Raw genomic sequence first — 21,573 nt, 5'->3', positions numbered from 1 at the left:
CTTATCTTCCCTCATGTGGTGCATTTTCCATTGTTATACCTCTCTGACCTGTCTTCCCCATGTGATGTTTTGTGTAATGTATGTATGGTCGCAGGGTAAGATGGCGCCGCCATTGCGTGCAATCGGTCAGCAGCCTTAACATTAAATTTCCCCTTGTGGGACTAATAAAAGTAAAAATAAAGGTATATCAAATAGATCATTGGAATTTTGTGTGACATATTTCAATGTTCATAGACTTTACATTCTTTCACTTGTTATCTAATATTTCCTGTTACAAACATCCCCAAATCCAATTGTAGTTTTCTAATGATACTGTATTTACTGGAAATCTGTCACATTTTCTCATGTTCCCCAAACATATTTTCCATTTTTATATTTGTCAGGTGATGCAAAGCTTTCTGGACAGAAAACTTTACCCGATTACAACCAAAGCATCGTCGTTACATAACATAACTTTATTAAATGTATCACTTTTGTTTTTGGAAATGTTTTTACATTAATGTAATAGTGTACTTGTTAGTATTTTTACACATCACTAAATGGATGTTTTAAACGCTTGAATGTTAAAGGTTTTGTATTTTTATGTTCTTTGAGTAAATTCACTGACTGTCAGAATATGTGACATGAAATTCATTATTGTACACCAACTGATATTTTGGGATTGTTCCCATGACTTCTGTAATACATAAATCCTGGCCTTCATAAAATTTATATATGGTTGTTATTCATTTCCTAAATTATGCCTTCATGATTTTGCGCTTACATAACTTTTTGTTCAAAGCATTACAAAGCATGAATGTAACACTAAAATACTACACATTTTTTCCCTTCTTTAAATATAGAAGACCAAATTTTTGATGAAACTGGCCATTTAATACTTACAAAATAGAATACTAAACTTTCATGGTATTTTCTTTTTAAAAACATTTTCCTGTATTGTTAAAAACCCTAACAATAAGAAGCCATATTGACAATTCAGATGGAGAGCTGTTGCCAACAGCCTGGAGTACAACTAATAACAATGCTTTGTAAGTTGCAATTTCATTAACAACACCATTTTATACTTTCCAACTCTTTATTACAACTTTTTCCCATATGAACAATAACATTTGAAACCTTTTAACTTTTTACATAATGAACATTTTCTATACCACAAACAAATTATTCACGCTGAGTTTTTTTCCATCTCTGAAATATGCTTGCCTTTAACTTTTATGTTGACACAGACCATGGCCTTTTCCAGGTCTTTGTCAAATGGCTGCCACATCTCTTCTTCAATAAACAGGCTCTCTCCACCCTCCAAGAGTACCTCTAGCTGGTTGGAGCTGTTGGTAGTGGTAACGCCGATGACATTTACTTGTACACGTTCCTCTTCAGTTGTCTGTCAATACACAAACAACCAACTACTAAGCATTTTAACTTTTACCTTCTTTCATTCAAAAAATAATAATAAACCATATATAGCATTTCAATTCTCAGTTTACACATAACACATTACATCTTCAATACATTTTTATCTATAGATCTACTTCTAAATATCTAGATATCAAATATAGCTATACAGACAGATCTGCAAAATTATAGAATTATATGCACAGTCATATTTTCACCTACTGTAAGATAGTATGCATTTATATTTCAAAACCTATAACTAAATATCGTAAACATCACATTGCTATTAGGTCTTGGTACAAACATATAGCTTCTTCATACCTCAATCTTCGTAAATACCGTTGTGTGCAGCTCTAATCCAAAAGCTGACTGCTTCACCTTAACATGGGACACCTTTATGTGGTCTCCCACATGAAGCTGATGAATGGCCGCCTCCCTCCACAAACACACTCTCATGGTACAACCATCCTGAAATCATAAAGATTATAGAACACACCATTTGTTCATAACTAATACAAAATGCCGCTCACTACCAAATTCAAGCCCACAACGCAATATAATCAATACCGCTACCACCAATCTCAAATATGAGATTACTTTTCCTACTTTTAGTATCACACTTCAGTTGCACCATTACCTGTTTTAGCTGCAAATTTTTGATGGGAACTCCTTGTTTCCCTGACAGCACTTTCCTGGTGGCCAAACACTGAAAAGTCCATTAAAATATCATGTCAGTTACAGTGAATGTATAAATCTGGTGTACAGGTCCTTCTTCCTTCAATACTCTGTTTATGTTCTCTTATTGTCGTTTTAATGAAAATTCTATAAACACCTTTTACAAAATTCCTGATACATTTCACAATTTTTCCAACCCATGCTTCAGCAACATCAATGCCCAATTTGCTCGTTTCAAGTATGGCAATTATATTTGCCATAGATTATGCCCAATTCCCCAACATTTTGGACTTCTATGGCAACTGTTTATTGGACACACTAAACTCAATAAACCTTTCTCTGTAAACTATACCAAAGTATATAAACTAATCATTCCATTGTTGTGAGCAACTACAGAATACAGTACTAACTTTTAATTCTAATCTCACCAATACAAATATAAGTTAGCATTGTGGAGATGGACTTTATAATGACCAGAAATAGTTTGAATCACAGCGCAAATTACTTACCTCCACAACCTCCCCCTCTACTGTTATGAGCCCCACATTTGTGGAGCTCATTTTAAGGTTGATCAAAGGAGCCGGGGGATGCAAAAGCTCCTCTGCTTTGGAAAAAAGCTCTTGTGCCACAGAAAGGGCAGACGACTTGAAGAATTGTGTCGAAGCACTAATATGAATAGCATAAGGGGGAGCTGTCCCTCTTAGCTCATGCCCTTTCATAATGTACGAAAACCCCTGCTGCACTTTTGACACAAACGCCTCATATAAAGTGACCTTAACAACTGTCTTGCCATCAGAAATGGCTGCCACGTTATTGCACTTTTTAGTGAGAGGCTTTGCCACTCCCTCCTTTACATCCCAACTAATTACCCTTGGCTGTTCACAAATTTTTAAAACACAGATATGCAACGGTGGTGGCCGGAAGTACGGTGTCTCTGGACGGTTACTAATTAGTTGCATCAACGCCATTCTGAAAGAAAGAAAACAACATTACATTAACTGATTTATTCATTTCTGCTAGATACACTTCTGATATCACAGTGAAACATTTTACCTTCATGTCGTCTCTGTATATTGATATAGACAAACCTCTTCGCATCTTACACCAGGTGTGGGCTACCCCAGGCCTCAAGGGCCAGTGCTCTGCAGATTTTAGATATGACCTTATGTCAACACACCTGAATCAAATGATTAGTTTATTCCCGAGCCTTAGGTGAACTTCAAGACATGTTGAGGAGGTAATTTAGCCATTGATATCAGCTGTGATGGACACAAGGACACCTCTAAAACCTGCAGGACACTGTCCCATAAGGCCTGGAATTGCCTACCCCTGTCTTACACCCCAAGTGTATTTCTGAAGTTCCTACTCAAAAACTACAGCACGCAAATCATTACAGTATTTCCCTCAAATTACCATCTTTATTTTGAGAAGGATATGTTATAAACTTGACCCTTATCAGGCGTCATCAAAAGCATAAAAATATTACAACACATGAAAGTCTGTCCAACTCCCTCTTGAAAAACCAGAGAAAACAACACTTTTCTTTGTGCAACTTATTTTTTGACAGCAAATACTGCCTTTGGAAAATATTTTACAAAGCACTTCAGAAAACAAGTATATGTGGGTTTATTTCATTCTTATTACTGATAGCTTAAATTAATGAAAACAGATTATCTACTAAAACGTCAAAAAGAAAACTGGTTAGATTGTAAATCACTAACTTCAGCATAAAGGTTAAAACTCAGGAGACCAAATCAAACTTACCTCAACTGCAAAGGAGCTGCAAAGAGGGAGCTGGAAATGAGTGCAGTCCTTACATAATGTGTGCCAGGTGTGTTCAATGAAGGCACAGACGGCAGAGGCAATCAGTGGTGAGAAAATAAATGAGGAAACAAGGTAAGGCTGGTGAGGTGACGGAGAGTGAGAAAAAGGGTGAATAAAACTATTTGCTTGGCACTAGAAGTGGTTAAGCTCACTGGGATGAACAACTGCTGTGAGACCCAGTGGCAAAGGTCCTACGTGTGACGGTTGCCTCACATCTTCCCCACTTGCATGCATTCTGCTTTCTTGACACTCTTCAGTGTACCCTTTCACATAAAGCCATCTTCAACAAGCGCTTCTACTTCTACTCCTCTTTTCAGCAGAAAATTCTACTTCCTCAGTTTTCAGCCGATTTTCTCAGTTCAAACTTTTAAAAATTCTGCTGTTTCTGCTATATTTTTTGCCCATTTCTGCCATATTATCAGTGGCGTCACTGATTTTCCTTGCCGGGATGACCTGTGTTTTAGCTCAGAGCGGAGGACGGAGATGAGCATCCGTTGTCAGACTGGGAGAACCGGGTTCAAATCCTGCTTATGGAAACATTTCTTTCAGTTAACAGTTAAACTTTTTTAACTCAATTTCAGCTTTTTAACCCCTTTTCAGCAAAATTTTCAGTTTTTTCACCACTTTTCAGCACAAATCCCAGCTTTTTCTGCTGTTTTCAGCAAAAACCTCTTTTCAGCAGAATTCTTTAAAGAGTTCTGCAGAACTCTTTTCAGCAGAAATTCTGCTGATTGAACTCTTTTCAGCAGAATTTTCACTTCTTTTCAGCCCAAATTCTGCTTATTAAGCTCTTCTGCAAAATTTTCAGCCTTTTCACCTGTTATTACCACAAATCTCAGCTGTTTTCAGAAAAAACCTCTTTTGAGCAGAAATTCTGCTGATTCATCTCTTTTCAGCGCAACTTTCTGCTTCTTTACCTCTTTTCAGCAAAAATTCTGCTGATTCATATCTTTTCTGAAAAATTTTCAGCCTTCTCACCTCTTATAAGCACAAGTCCCAGCAGCTTCTGCTCATTTCAGCAGAATGGTCAGTCTGTCCACGTCTTCTTTGTGAGAATGAGTTTGGCTCAGTGAGCTGAGTAGCTGCCTTGAGACCAGGAGGGCCAGGTTCGAATCCTGCTCAGGGTGACATTTTTTTTTTTCACCACCATACAACTTTTTGCAACTTTTCAGCTTTTTCAGCTTTTCAGCAGACAGCTTCAGCGTTAAGGCATCCACACAGCATTTTCGCAGGAAATGCAACTTTTTCTAGTTATGTGTGCCTATGCCAAGAGGCACACATATTACTATTCGTCGGATTTATTATTATTATTATTATTATTATTATTGTGTGGATGCCCTCAAAGGGCATCCACACTATTGTTTTCCTGTTTCTCTTTATTCTTTATCTTTATTCTTCTAGTTGCTCCGTATTTCGCCGATTAACTACTCCCTCAGTTTTCAGCCAATTTTCACCGTTCAAACTCTGATCTGTTCTGCTCTTTCTGCTTTCGACTGCTATGACTTTTGGTGTTTATTACTATTATAATTTTTTAAAATATTACACTTTTTTCCTTTAATTTGTCCCATTGAAATGAATGGAAAACTTCCACAATTCTGCTAAAACCTGCTTGTTTTTGAAACTTAACTACTTCCTCATACTTTCACCTAGAAACTCCATTCAAACTTTAAAACGTTCTCAAATTATTGGGCTATGCCTGTGTGATTCAGCTTCTTTATATCTTTTACCGTTTTAATTTAGTGCCTCTTTAAGTTTTCAGTTGCAGCTTTGTGATTTTTCAGAAAATACATGCGTTGCTATGGTTGCTATGCAATTAACTCACAGTGAAAACTGGTCCTTTCTGAAACTTCTCTTCATGTCTGAACAACTTCTTGCTGCTCACTCAATTTTCACTCAACCCCCACAAATTATACATCAAAACGTAGGTATTTTTGCTGGCTTTCAGACAATGTCACTATCTTTATTGTGAGATTTACCGTTTTCTCGCAATTTGCCTCAAAGTGACACAAGGTATGAAAACTCCCCATTTAAAGTCTATGGGGAGGTTGTGAAATTCAGCGCTGACATTCTGTAACGGGAGGCATTTTCAAATCGTCATATCTCTTTAACAAAGCAAAGTTAGGACATGAGGCTTGTGCCAATATATCTTCAGACACTGCTGACACTCACAGTGGAAGCAGTTTTTACAATTATCTTACCGTTGAGCAATGAATTACGTTTGTTTGAGGGGTGGAAATCTGTCCTCCTCTCAGTTTTCAAACTCCAAAAATGAAGCCGTTTCTTCTCTCGTCATATCTCCGCGATAGGTACAAAGAGCTATGAAAATCGCAGTCAAAATACACCAAAGTCCGCTGATTCACCCAGTACAAGAATTATGCTGCTAGCCCTCCTAGTTTTTGAGTTACACGACGTTTTGTAACTCCAAAAAACGGCGCTTTTCGCCTCTCACCACAAGCTATTTTTTGACTGGTCATGTCTCTGTTTTTCAGCCGCCCTCCCCCTTTCCAGGTGGCGCAATCAGTAATGACATGGCTCTGCAGCTCAAAGGTCGTGGGTTCAATCCCACCTTGTTCAACATTTTTTTTTTCACTACAAATTTATACACTATCACAGACCTGTAATTTATATTGCTAATTTATTACAATTCTGCAAAGTTTTATGATTTTAGCAGCTTTTCTAATATGGACCTCAGATTCTTGTCAATACCCCATGGCAGAAATACATACAAGTACACAGCCTGATGAAGCAGACAGAGGCAGTACCTCTGATTGGTGAATTTGAGCAGAACCAGGTTGTTCTGCGTCTTTTCAGCAGAAATTCTGCTGATTCACCTCTTTTCAGCGCAACGTTCTGCTTCTTTCCCTCTTTTCTGCAGAAATTCTGCTGATTCACCTCTGATTCACCTTCTGCAAAATTTTCAGCCTTTTCACCTCTTATTAGCTCAATTCACAGCAGCTTCTGCTAATTTCAGCAGAATTGTCAGTCTGTCCACCTCTTCTTTGTGAGAATGAGTTTGGGTCAGTGAGATGAGTAGCTGTCTTGATCCCAGGAGGGCCAGGTTCAAATCCTGCTCAGGGCGGCATTTTTTTTTCACCACCATACAACTTTTGCAACTTTTCATCTTTTTCAGCTTTTCAGCAGACAGCTTCAGCGTCAAGGCATCCACACAGCATTTTCAGAGGAAATGCAAATTTTTCTAGTTCTTTATTATTGTGTGGATGCCCTAAAAGGGCTTCCACACTATTGAGTTCCTGTTTCTCTTTATTCTTTATACTTTATTCCGGTTGCTTCCGTACGTTTTTTGCCGTTTAACTACTTCCTCAGTTTTCAGCCGATTTTCTCAGTTCAAACTCTAAACTGTTCTGCTATTTCTGCTAATGTGTGCTATGACTTTTGGTGTTTATTACTATTATACTTTTTAAAATATTACACTTTTTTCCTTTAATTTGTCCCATTGAAATAAATGGAAATCTTCAGAAATTCTGCTAAAACTTGCTTGTTTTTGAAACTTAACTACTTCCTCATACTTTCACCTAGAAACTCCATTCAAACTTTAAAATGTTCTCAGATTATTGGGCTATTCCTGTATGATTCAGCTTTTTCAGATCTTTTACCATTTTAATCTTATACCTCTTTAAGTTTTCAGTTGCAAAATTGTGATTTATTAGAAAATACATGCGTTGTTATCGTTGCTATGCAATTAACTCAGAGTGTGCACTTGTCCTTTCTGAATTTTCTCTTCATGTCTGAACAACTTCTTGCTACTCGCTCAATTTCCACTCAAGCCCCACAAATTATACATCAAAACGTAGGTATTTTTGCTGGCTTTCAGAAAATGTGACTATCATTGTTGTGGGATTTATAGAATTTTTGCAAATCTCCTCAGAGCAACACAAGGTCTTAAAACGCTCCATAGAAACTGAATGGAGAGTTTGTTCAAAATCACCGCTGGATTTCTCTAATGACAGGCATTTTCAAATCGTCATATCTCCTTAACAAAACAAAGTTGAGACATAACGCTTGTGCCAATATATCGTCAGACACTACTGATGCACACAATTCAAGAAGTTTATTCTCACCTATTACCGTTCTGAGATGAGTTACACTTGTTTGAGGGTAGGAAATTCGTCATTCGCTCAGATTTCTTCAGATTTCAAACTCTGGAAATGGGGCACTTTTTTCTCTCGTCATATCTTTTTGATGGATTTCCAGAGAGACCTGAAAATTTCCATGACTGTTCACCAAAGCCTGCTGTTTCTTACGGTGAAAGAATCATTTTGATGCTCCATATAGATTTAGAGTTACAAAACGTTGTTTGAGGGCAAGTCAAGGCAGTTTTGCTTTGCCTCTACTCAGTTACAGTGTATTACAAGTCATATATCTTCAATAATTTATATTTTATCTCTGAATTATGAAGACCTGCAGATTCCCCCATCTCTTCTGAACAAAACGGTGTCAGAATGAGCGTTCTAGCCCCTACGGTTAGGAAATGATGGCCATTTGTTCGAGGGGAGTCCTGAATGTGAGAAATACACTGAAGAAGACTCCTACTTCTCTCTGTGTCTGTGTGTGTAAGGGCTGATTACAGCAGGTGCAGCCAATTTAGCTGACCTAGATATACCAAGCCCAGACTCTTAACAGCCACTGCTCCCTTTACTCTCTGTGTATATGTGTGTGTATCAATATTTCTCCCATGTTAAAGTATTACTCCTCCATAATAGTATTTCTGCTAAATCAAAGTACTTCTACTACATCTTAGTACTTCTGCTCAATCATAGTAATTCTGGGAAATCATAGCATTTCTGCCAAATCATGGTATTTGTGCCAAATCATGGTTTTTGTGTCAAATCATGACATTTCTGATATGTTATAGTATTACTACTAGGTGGAGGTATTTCTGTTATGTTATAGTATATGCGCTGAATATAGTATATCTGCCAAATCATAGTATTTATCCCAAATCATAGTATTTATACAAAATTACAGTATTTCTACTAAAAAGTAGAAATAGTACCTTTTAGCAGAAATTTCTGTCAAAAGATTTTATTTATGTTAAAACATAGTATTTCTGCTAAGTCATAGTATTTGTGCCAAATAATAGTATTTGTACTAAGTCATAGTACTTGTGCCAAATCATAGTATTTATACCCAATCATAGTATTTCTGCCATATCATCGTATTTGTGCCAAATCATGGTATTTTTTTGCCAAATCATGTTATTTGTGCCCATTTAAAATTTCTGTTATGTTATAGTATATCTGCATATTATACTATATGTGCAAAATCATAGTATTTATAGCAAATCATAGTATTTGTGCCAAAAACATAGTATTTCTTGCCAATTCATAGTATTTGTGCCAAATCATGGTATTTGTGCCAAATCATGTTATTTGTGCCCAATTAAAATTTCTGTTATGTTATAGTATTACTACTAAGTCGTAGAATTTCTGTTGTGTTATAGTATATCTGCTGATTATAGTATATTTGCCAAATCATAGTATTTATAGCAAATCATAGTATTTGTGCCCAAACATAGTATTTCTTGCCAAATTGTAGTATTTGTGCAAAAACATACTATGTCTGCATAATCACACTATATCTGTTATGTTATAGTATTACTACTAAGGCATAGTATTTCTACCAAATCAAAGTATTCCTTCAAAATCATAGTATTACTGCAATTTCATAGTATTTGAGCGAAATCGTAGTATTTGTGCAAAAACATACTATGTCTGCTAAATCACAGTATATCTGTTATGTTATAGTATTACTACTAAGGAATGGTATTTCTACCAAATCATAGTATTCCTTCAATATTATAGTATTACTGCAATTTCATAGTATTTGAGCGAAATTGTATTATTCGTGCAAAAACATATTGTCTGTTAAATCACAGTATATGTGTTATGTTAAAGTATTACTACTAAATCACAGTACTTCTGCCAGTTCATAGTATTTGTACTAATCATGGTATTCGAACCAAAACCTAGTATTTGTACGAAGTCATAGTATTTCTTCTAAATCATAGTATTTCAATCAAATCTCAGTAGTTCTGCTGAAACGCAGTATTATTGCCAAATCATAGTATTTGTACTGAAACATAATATTTCTGCCAATAAGTGTATTTCTACTAAAGCATAGTACTTGTGCCAAATCATAGTATTTATGCCACATTGTGCTAGTTGTGCAAAAACATAGACTGTCTGCAAAATCATAGTATATCTATTATGTTATAGTATTACTACTAAGTCGTAGACTCTCTATTTTGTTATAGTATCTCTGCTGAATACAGTATATGTGCCAAATCATAGTATTTATAGCAAATCATGGTATTTGTGCTAAAACATAGTATTTCTGGCACATTATAGTATTTGTGTAAAACCAGAATGTCTGCAAAATCATCATATATCTGTTATGTTATAGTATTACTACTAAGGCATAGTATTTCTGGTAAATCATAGTATTTCAACTAAATAATAGTATTTCTGCCAAATCATAGTATTTGTTTCAAATCATAGCATCTGAACCAAATCATATTATTTGTACCAAAAGATTGGATTTGTACAAAGTCATAATATCTTTTCTAAATCATAGTATTTTCAAAAAATCTCAGTAGTTGTGCTAAAATGCAGTATTATTGCCAAATCATAGTATTTCTGCCAAATCATAGTATTTGTACTAAATCATAGTACTTGTGCCAAATTATAGTATTTGTACCCAATCATAGTATTTGTGCCATATCATCGCATTTGTCAGTTCAACTTATTTAACTCTTCTCAACAGCCCAACACCTCTTCTTCACCCCGTTTCAGCGGAATTGTGAGTTTTTTCACCCCTTTTCAGCACAAATTCCAGATTTTTCAGGTGTTTTCAACAGAAATGTCTTTTTTAGCAGACATTCTGCTGATTCACCTGTTTTCAGTGCAACTACTTCTTTACCTCTTTTCAGTAGAAATTCTGCTGATTCACCTATTTTAAGCAGAATTTTCAGCCTTTCACCTCTTATCAGTACAAATCTCAGTATCTTCTGCTAATTTCAAAAGAAACCTCTTCACCACTCCTCTTTTCAGTACAAATTTGAACTTCTTTACCCCTTTTAAGCTGAATCTTTGCCTTTCCACCTCTTTTCAGCAAAAGTTTCTGTTTTTTCACGTGTATTTAGCAGAATTTTTCAGTTTTTTTACTGCCATACAACTTTTTGCAGCTTTTCACCTTTTTCAATCATTTTCAGCAGACAGCTTCAGCGTTAAGGCATCCACACAGCATTTTCGCAGGAAATGCAAATTTTTCTAGTTATTCTTCAAGTTGCTTCCGTACGTTTTTTGCTGTTTAACTACTTCCACAATTTTTGTGCTATTTTCACCGTTCAAATTTTAAACTATTCTGCTATTTCTGCTAATGTGTGCTATGATTTTTGGTATTTTCTGCTATTATACTTTTTAAAATATTACGTTTTTTTCCTTTAATTTGTCCCATTGAAATGAATGGAAAACTTCCACAATTCTGCTAAAACTTGCTTGGTTTTGAAACTTAACTGCTTCCTCATACTTTCACCTAGAAACTCCATTTAAACTTTAAAATGTTCTCAGATTATTGGGCTATTCCTGTGTGATTCAGCTTTTTCAGATCTTCTACCGTTTTAATTTTATACCTCTTTAAGTTTTCAGTTCCAAAACTGTGATTTTTCAGAAAATACGTGTGTTGCTATGGTTGCTATGCAATTAACTCACAGTGAGCGCTGGTCTGTTCTGAATTTCCTCTTCATGTCCGAACAACTTCTCGCTACTCGCTCAATTTCCACTCAACCCCCACAAATTATACATCAAAACATAGGTATTTTTGCTGGCTTTCAGACAATGTCACTATCTTTATTGTGAGATTTACCGTTCTTTCGCAATTTGCTTCGAAGTGACACAAGGTGTGTTAACTCCCCATTCAAAGTCTATGGGGAGGTTTTGAAATTCAGAGCTGAAATTCTGTAACGGGAGGCATTTTCAAATCGTCATATCTCTTAAACAAAGCAAAGTTAGGACATGAGGCTTGTGCCAATATATCTTCAGACACTGCTGACACTCACAGTGGAAGCAGTTTTTACATTCATCTTACCGTTGAGCCATAAATTACGTTTGTTTGTGGGGTGGAAATCTGTCCTCCTCTCAGTTCTCACACTCTGAAAATGAAGCCGTTTCTTCTCTCGTCATATCTCCGCGACGGAGGTACAAAGAGCAATGAAATTCAAAGCAAAGTACACCAAAGTCCACTGATTCACCCAGTACAAGAATTATGCTGCTAGCCCTCCTAGTTTTTGAGTTACACGACGTTTTGTAACTCCAAAAAACGGCGTTTTTCGCCGCTCACCACGATCTATTTTCTGACTACCCAAGTCTCTTTCTTTCAGCCGCCCGCCCCCTTTCCAGGTGGCGCAATCAGTAATGACACGGCTCTACAGCTCAAAGGTCGTGGGTTCAATCCCACCTTGTTCATCATTTTTTTTTCACTACAAATTTATACACTATCACAGACCTGTAATTTATTTTGCTAATTTATTACAATTCTGCAAAGTTTTATGATTTTAGCAGCTTTTCTAATATGGACCTCAGATTCTTGTTAACGCTCCATGGCAGAAACAAGTACACAGCCTGATGAAGCAGACAGAGGCAGTACCTCTGATTGGTGAATTTGAGCAGAACCAGGTTGTTCTTTCATTTCATTTCTTTATTTATTTCACACATGGTTCAACAGTGTTTCTTTTTCTACATACAGAACCTTCTGCCTCTTTTCAGCAGAAATTCTGCTCATTCACCTCTTTTCAGCGCAACTTTCTGCTTCTTTACCTTCAGCCTGAGCCAGCTTCAGCTCAAAAGTTCTGCAGAACTCTTTTCAGCCCAAATTCTGCTTATTCACCTCTTCTGCAAAATTTTCAGCCTTTTCACCTCTTATTAGCACAAATCTCAGCTGTTTTCAGGAAAAAACTCTTTTGAGCAGAAATTCTGCTGATTCATCTCTTTTCAGCACAACGTTCTGCTTCTTTACCTCTTTTCAGCAGAAATTCTGCTGATTCACTTCTTTTCTGCAAAATTTTCAGCCTTTTCACCTCTTATCAACACAATTCTCAGCAGCTTCTGCTCATTTCAGCAGAATTGTCCGTCTTTCCACCTCTTCTTTGTGTAAATGAGTTTAGCTCAGTAAGATAAATAGCTACCTTGAGACCTGGAAGACCAGGTTCGAATCCTGCTCAGGGCAATGTGTTGTTTCACCACCATACAACTTTTGCTACTTTTCATCTTTTTCAGCTTTTCAGCAGACAGCTTCAGCGTTAAGGCATCCACACAGCATTTTCGCAGGAAATGCAAATTTTTCTAGTTATTGTATGGATGCCCTAAAAGGGCTTCCACACTATTGAGTTCCTGTTTCTCTTTATTCTTTATACTTTATTCTGGTTGCTTCCGTACGTTTTTTGCCGTTTAACTACTTCCTCAGTTTTCAGCCGATTTTCTCAGTTCAAACTCTAAACTGTTCTGCTATTTCTGCTAATGTGTGCTATGACTTTTGGTGTTTATTACTATTATACTTTTTAAAATATTACACTTTTTTCCTTTAATTTGTCCCATTGAAATAAATGGAAATCTTCAGAAATTCTGCTAAAACTTGCTTGTTTTTGAAACTTAACTACTTCCTCATACTTTCACCTAGAAACTCCATTCAAACTTTAAAATGTTCTCAGATTATTGGGCTATTCCTGTATGATTCAGCTTTTTCAGATCTTTTACCATTTTAATCTTATACCTCTTTAAGTTTTCAGTTGCAAAATTGTGATTTATTAGAAAATACATGCGTTGTTATCGTTGCTATGCAATTAACTCAGAGTGTGCACTTGTCCTTTCTGAATTTTCTCTTCATGTCTGAACAACTTCTTGCTACTCGCTCAATTTCCACTCAAGCCCCACAAATTATACATCAAAACGTAGGTATTTTTGCTGGCTTTCAGAAAATGTGACTATCATTGTTGTGGGATTTAGAGAATTTTTGCAAATCTCCTCAGAGCAACACAAGGTCTTAAAACGCTCCATAGAAACTGAATGGAGAGTTTGTTCAAAATCACCGCTGGATTTCTCTAATGACAGGCATTTTCAAATCGTCATATCTCCTTAACAAAACAAAGTTGAGACATAACGCTTGTGCCAATATATCGTCAGACACTACTGATGCACACAATTCAAGAAGTTTATTCTCACCTATTACCGTTCTGAGATGAGTTACACTTGTTTGAGGGTAGGAAATTCGTCATTCGCTCAGATTTCTTCAGATTTCAAACTCTGGAAATGGGGCACTTTTTTCTCTCGTCATATCTTTTTGATGGATTTCCAGAGAGACCTGAAAATTTCCATGACTGTTCACCAAAGCCTGCTGTTTCTTACGGTGAAAGAATCATTTTGATGCTCCATATAGATTTAGAGTTACAAAACGTTGTTTGAGGGCAAGTCAAGGCAGTTTTGCTTTGCCTCTACTCAGTTACAGTGTATTACAAGTCATATATCTTCTATAATTTATATTTTATCTCTGAATTATGAAGACCTGCAGATTCCCCCATCTCTTCTGAACAAAACGGTGTCAGAATGAGCGTTCTAGCCCCTACGGTTAGGAAATGATGGCCATTTGTTCGAGGGGAGTCCTGAATGTGAGAAATACACTGAAGAAGACTCATACTTCTCTCTGTGTCTGTGTGTGTAAGTGCTGATTACAGCAGGTGCAGCCAATTTAGCTGACCTAGATATACCAAGCCCAGACTCTTAACAGCCACTGTTCCCTTTAGGCTCTGTGTATATGTGTGTGTATCAATATTTCTCCCATGTTAAAGTATTACTCCTCCATAATAGTATTTCTGCTAAATCAAAGTACTTCTACTACATCTTAGTACTTAGTACTATAGTATTATAGTACTAAAAAGTAGAAATAGTACCTTTTAGCAGAAATTTCTGTCAAAAGATATTATTTATGTTAAAACATAGTATTTCTGCTAAGTCATAGTATTTGTGCCAAATAATAGTATTTGTACTAAGTCATAGTACTTGTGCCAAATCATAGTATTTATACCCAATCATAGTATTTCTGCCATATCATCGTATTTGTGCCAAATCATGGTATTTTTTTGCCAAATCATGTTATTTGTGCCCATTTAAAATTTCTGTTATGTTATAGTATATCTGCATATTATACTATATGTGCAAAATCATAGTATTTATAGCAAATCATAGTATTTGTGCCAAAAACATAGTATTTCTTGCCAATTCATAGTATTTGTGCCAAATCATGGTATTTGTGCCAAATCATGTTATTTGTGCCCAATTAAAATTTCTGTTATGTTATAGTATTACTACTAAGTCGTAGAATTTCTGTTGTGTTATAGTATATCTGCTGATTATAGTATATTTGCCAAATCATAGTATTTATAGCAAATCATAGTATTTGTGCCCAAACATAGTATTTCTTGCCAAATTGTAGTATTTGTGCAAAAACATACTATGTCTGCATAATCACACTATATCTGTTATGTTATAGTATTACTACTAAGGCATAGTATTTCTACCAAATCAAAGTATTCCTTCAAAATCATAGTATTACTGCAATTTCATAGTATTTGAGCGAAATCGTAGTATTTATGCAAAAACACACTATGTCTGCAAAATCAAAGTGTATCTGTTATGTTATAGTATTACTACTAAGGCATAGTATTTCTACCAAATCAAAGTATTCCTTCAAAATCATAGTATTACTGCAATTTCATAGTATTTGAGCGAAATCGTAGTATTTGTGCAAAAACATACTATGTCTGCTAAATCACAGTATATCTGTTATGTTATAGTATTACTACTAAGGAATGGTATTTCTACCAAATCATAGTATTCCTTCAATATTATAGTATTACTGCAATTTCATAGTATTTGAGCGAAATTGTATTATTCGTGCAAAAACATATTGTCTGTTAAATCACAGTATATGTGTTATGTTAAAGTATTACTACTAAATCACAGTACTTCTGCCAGTTCATAGTATTTGTACTAATCATGGTACTTGTGCCAAATCATAGTATTTTTTGAAAATCATAGTATTCGAACCAAAACCTAGTATTTGTACGAAGTCATAGTATTTCTTCTAAATCATAGTATTTCAATCAAATCTCAGTAGTTCTGCTGAAACGCAGTATTATTGCCAAATCATAGTATTTGTACTGAAACATAATATTTCTGCCAATAAGTGTATTTCTACTAAAGCATAGTACTTGTGCCAAATCATAGTATTTATGCCACATTGTGCTAGTTGTGCAAAAACATAGACTGTCTGCAAAATCATAGTATATCTATTAAGTTATAGTATTACTACTAAGTCGTAGACTCTCTATTTTGTTATAGTATCTCTGCTGAATACAGTATATGTGCCAAATCATAGTATTTATAGCAAATCATGGTATTTGTGCTAAAACATAGTATTTCTGGCACATTATAGTATTTGTGTAAAACCAGAATGTCTGCAAAATCATCATATATCTGTTATGTTATAGTATTACTACTAAGGCATAGTATTTCTGGTAAATCATAGTATTTCAACTAAATAATAGTATTTCTGCCAAATCATAGTATTTGTTTCAAATCATAGCATCTGAACCAAATCATATTATTTGTACCAAAAGATTGGATTTGTACAAAGTCATAATATCTTTTCTAAATCATAGTATTTTCAAAAAATCTCAGTAGTTGTGCTAAAATGCAGTATTATTGCCAAATCATAGTATTTCTGCCAAATCATAGTATTTGTACTAAATCATAGTACTTGTGCCAAATTATAGTATTTGTACCCAATCATAGTATTTGTGCCATATCATCACATTTGTCAGTTCAACTTATTTAACTCTTCTCAACAGCCCAACACCTCTTCTTCACCCCGTTTCAGCGGAATTGTGAGTTTTTTCACCCCTTTTCAGCACAAATTCCAGATTTTTCAGGTGTTTTCAACAGAAATGTCTTTTTTAGCAGACATTCTGCTGATTCACCTGTTTTCAGTGCAACTACTTCTTTACCTCTTTTCAGTAGAAATTCTGCTGATTCACCTATTTTAAGCAGAATTTTCAGCCTTTCACCTCTTATCAGTACAAATCTCAGTATCTTCTGCTAATTTCAAAAGAAACCTCTTCACCACTCCTCTTTTCAGTACAAATTTGAACTTCTTTACCCCTTTTAAGCTGAATCTTTGCCTTTCCACCTCTTTTCAGCAAAAGTTTCTGTTTTTTCACGTGTATTTAGCAGAATTTTTCAGTTTTTTTACTGCCATACAACTTTTTGCAGCTTTTCACCTTTTTCAATCATTTTCAGCAGACAGCTTCAGCGTTAAGGCATCCACACAGCATTTTCGCAGGATATGCAAATTTTTCTAGTTGTGTGGATGCCCTAAAAGGGCTTCCACACTATTGAGTTCCTGTTTCTCTTTATTGTGTGGATGCTGGAAGCATCCACACTATTGAGTTCCTGTTTCTCTTTATTCTTTATTCCACCATAATCTAGTTGCTTCCGTACGTTTTTCGGCACTTAACTACTCCCTCAGTTTTCAGCCGATTTTCTCAGTTCAAACTCTAAACTGTTCTGCTCTTTCTGCTAATTCCGGCTATGACTTTTGGTGTTTATTACTATTATACTTTCTAAAATATTACACTTTTTTCCTTTAATTTGTCCCATTGAAATGAATGGAAAACTTCCACAATTCTGCTAAAACTTGCTTGGTTTTGAAACTTAACTTCTTCCTCATACTTTCACCTAGAAACTCCATTCAAACTTTAAAATGTTCTCAGATTATTGGGCTATTCCTGTGTGATTCAGCTTTTTCAGATCTTCTACCGTTTTAATTTTATCTCTCTTTAAGTTTTCAGTTCCAAAATTGTGATTTTTCAGAAAATACATGCGTTGCTATGGTTGCTATGCAATTAACTCAGAGTGTGTGCTGGTCTGTTCTGAAGTTTCTCTTCATGTCCGAACAACTTCTTGCTACTCGCTCAATTTCCACTCAACCCCCACAAATTATACATCAAAACGTAGGTATTTTTGCTGGCTTTCAGACAATGTCACTATCTTTATTGTGAGATTTACCGTTTTTTCGCAATTTGCCTCAAAGTGACACAAGGATGGACAAATCCCCATTCAAAGTCTATGGGGAGGTTTTGAAATTCAGAGCTGAAATTCTCTAATGAGAGGCATTTTCAAATCGTTATATCTCTTTAACAAAACAAAGTTAGGACATGAGGCTTGTGCCAATATATCTTCAGACACTCCTGACACTCACAGTGGAAGCAGTTTTTACATTCGTCTTACCGTTGAGCCATAAATTATGTTTGTTTGAGGGGTGGAAATCTGTCCTCCTCTCAGTTTTCACACTCTGAAAATGAAGCCGTTTCTTCTCTCGTCATATCTCCGCGACGGAGGTACAAAGAGCTATGGAAATCGCAGTCAAAATACACCAAAGTCCGCTGATTCACCCAGTACAAGAATTATGCTGCTAGCCCTCCTAGTTTTTGAGTTACACGACGTTTTGTAACTCCAAAAAACGGCGCTTTTCGCCGCTCACCGCGATCTATTTTCTGACTGCCCAAATAACTGTCTTTCAGCCACCCGCCCCCTTCCCAGGTGGCGCAATCAGTAATGACACGGCTCTGCACCTCAAAGGTCCTGGGTTCAATCCCACCTTGCTTCAACATTTTTTTTTCATTACAAATTTAAACACTATCACAGACCTGTCATTTATATTGATCATTTATTACAATTCTGCAAAGTTTTATCATTTTAGCAGCTTTTCTAATATGGACCGAAATACATACAAGTACCCAGCCTAATGAAGCACACAGAGGCAGTAGCTCTGATTGGTGAATTTGTGCAGAATCAGGTTGTTCTTTCATTTCATTTCTTTATTTATTTCACACATGGTTCATCGTGTTTCTTTTTCTACAAACAGAACCTTCTGCCTCTTTTCAGCACAAATTCTGCCTCTTTTCAGCAGAAATTCTGCTCATTCACCTCTTTTCAGCGCAACGTTCTGCTTCTTTGCCTCTTTTCAGCAGAAATTCTGCTCATTCACCTCTTTTCAGCGCAACGTTCTGCTTCTTTGCCTCTTTTCTGCAGAAATTCTGCTGATTCATCTCTTTTCTGCTCATTTCAGCCTTTTCACCTTTTTCAATGCTTTCATCTTTTTCAAATCATAGAGTTCAAATCAAAATATAGTATTTTTACCAAAGCATTGTATTTGTACGGAGTACAGTATTTCTGCCAAATCATAGAATTACTGCAATTTCATAGTATTTTGAGGAATCCCTTTTGTTATAGTATTACTTCTAAGTCATAGTATTTCTGCTTTGTCATAGTATTTGTACTGAAACATTGTATTTCTGCCAAATCATAGTATTACTGCTATTTCACAGTATTTGAGTGAAATTACAGTGTTTCTGCAAAAACATTGTATTTCTGCTACTGTATTTCTGCTGTATTACGTAGTGGCAAAGTAGGAGGCTAAGTGCATCAGTGTACATAGGTCATCTCTTGTGTTGGAGTGCCCTCTTGTGGCGCCTTTTGGGTAGTGCCTTACTAAATGTGAAAATGTGAACACTGCAAAGAAGTGGTATCAGACTGGTTTGTAGTGGAGGAATTTGTTGCCAGTTTCTTTCATCTTTAATCCGTATTCATGTTGTAATGTAGTAGTACCACAATATGGCAGAAACACTATTTTTTGGCACAAATACTTTGATTTGGTATACTTTAGCTTCTTCACCCCTTTTCAGCACAAATTCCAGCTTTTTTGGCTGTTTTCAGAAAAAAAAAACTCTTTTCAGCAGAAACTCTGCTGATTCATCTCTTTTCAGCGCAAGTTTCTGCTTCTTTGCCTCTTTTATGCAGAAATTCTGCTGATTCACCTCTTTTCTGCAAAATTTTCAGCCTTTTCACCTCTTATCAGCACAATTCTCAGCCGCTTCTGCTCATTCCACCATAATTGTCAGTCTTTCCATCTCTTTCCTTGTGAGAGTGAGTTTGGCACAGTGAGATGAGTCTCTACCTTGAGCCCAGGAGGGCCAGGTTCGAATCCTCCTCAGGGAGGCATTTGTTTTCACACCACCATAAACTTTTTGCAACTTTTCATCTTTTTCATCTTTTCAGCAGACAGCTTCAGCGTTAAGGCATCCACACAGCATTTTCGCAGGAAATGCAAATTTTCTAGTTCTTTATTATTATTCTTCTAGTTGCTTCCGTACACTTTTTGGCACTTAACTACTTCCTCAGTTTTCAGCCGATTTTCTCAGTTCAAACTCTATACTGTTCTGCTCTTTCTGCTCTTTCCGGCAATGATTTTTGGTGTTTATTACTTTTATACTTTTTAAAATATTACTCTTTTTTCCTTTAATTTGTCCCATTGAAATGAATGGAAATCTTCAGAAATTCTGCTAAAACTTGTTTGTTTTTGAAACTTAACTACTTCCTCATACTTTCACCCAGAAACTCCATTCGAACTTTAAAATGTTCTCAGATTATTGGGCTATTCCTGTATGATTCAGCTTTTTCAGATCTTCTACCATTTTAATTTTATACCTCTTTAAGTTTTCAGTTGCAAAATTGTGATTTTTCAGAAAATACATGCGTTGTTATGGTTGCTATGCAATTAACTCAGAGTGTTCACTTGTCCTTTCTGAATTTTCTCTTCATGTCTGAACAACTTCTTGCTACTCGCTCAATTTCCACTCAACCCCCACAAATTATACATCAAAACGTAGGTATTTTTGCTGGCTTTCAGAAAATGTCACTATCATTGTTGTGGGACCTACAGATGTTTTGCAAATCTCCTCAGAGCAACACAAAGTCTGAACAGTCTCCACAGAAAGTCAATGGAGAGTTTGTTCAAAATCACCGCTGGATTTCTCTAATGAGAGGCATTTTCAAATTGTCATATCTCCTTAACGAAACAAAGTGGAGACATGACGCTTGTGCAAATATATCTTCAGACACTCCGGATGCTCACAATTCAAGAAGTTTTTTCTCACCTATTACCGTTTGGCCATGAATTACACTTATTTGAGGGTAGGAAATTTTTCCCTCGCTCAGATTTCTTCAGATTTCAAACTCTGGAAATGAGGCACTTTTTTCTCTCGTCATATCTTTTTGATGGATTTCCACAGAGACCTGAAAATTTCCATGACTGTTCACCAAAGCCTGCTGTTTCTTACGATGAAAGAATGATTTTGATGCTCCATATAGATTTAGAGTTACAAAACGTTGTTTGAGGGCAAGTCAAGGCAGTTTTGCTTTGCCTCTACTCAGTTACAGTGTATTACACGTCATATATCTTCAATAATTTGTATTTTATCTCTGAATTATGAAGACCTGCAGATTCCCCCATCTCTTCTGAACAGAACGGTGTCAGAATGAGCGTTCTAGCCCCTACGGTTAGGAAATTATGGCCATTTGTTCGAGGGGAATCCTGAATGTGAGAAATACACTGAAGAAAACTCATACTTCTCTCTGTGTCTGTGTCTGTAAGGGCTGATTACAGCAGGTGCAGCCAATTTAGCTGACCTAGATATACCAAGCCCAGACTCTTAACAGCCACTGTTCCCTTTAGGCTCTGTGTATGTGTATGTTTGTGTATCAATATTTCTCC

This window comes from Pelmatolapia mariae, linkage group LG23 (genome assembly GCF_036321145.2).
Source record: "Pelmatolapia mariae isolate MD_Pm_ZW linkage group LG23, Pm_UMD_F_2, whole genome shotgun sequence".
Taxonomy (NCBI): domain Eukaryota; kingdom Metazoa; phylum Chordata; class Actinopteri; order Cichliformes; family Cichlidae; genus Pelmatolapia; species Pelmatolapia mariae.
Note: the sequence above shows the minus strand (reverse complement) of the source record.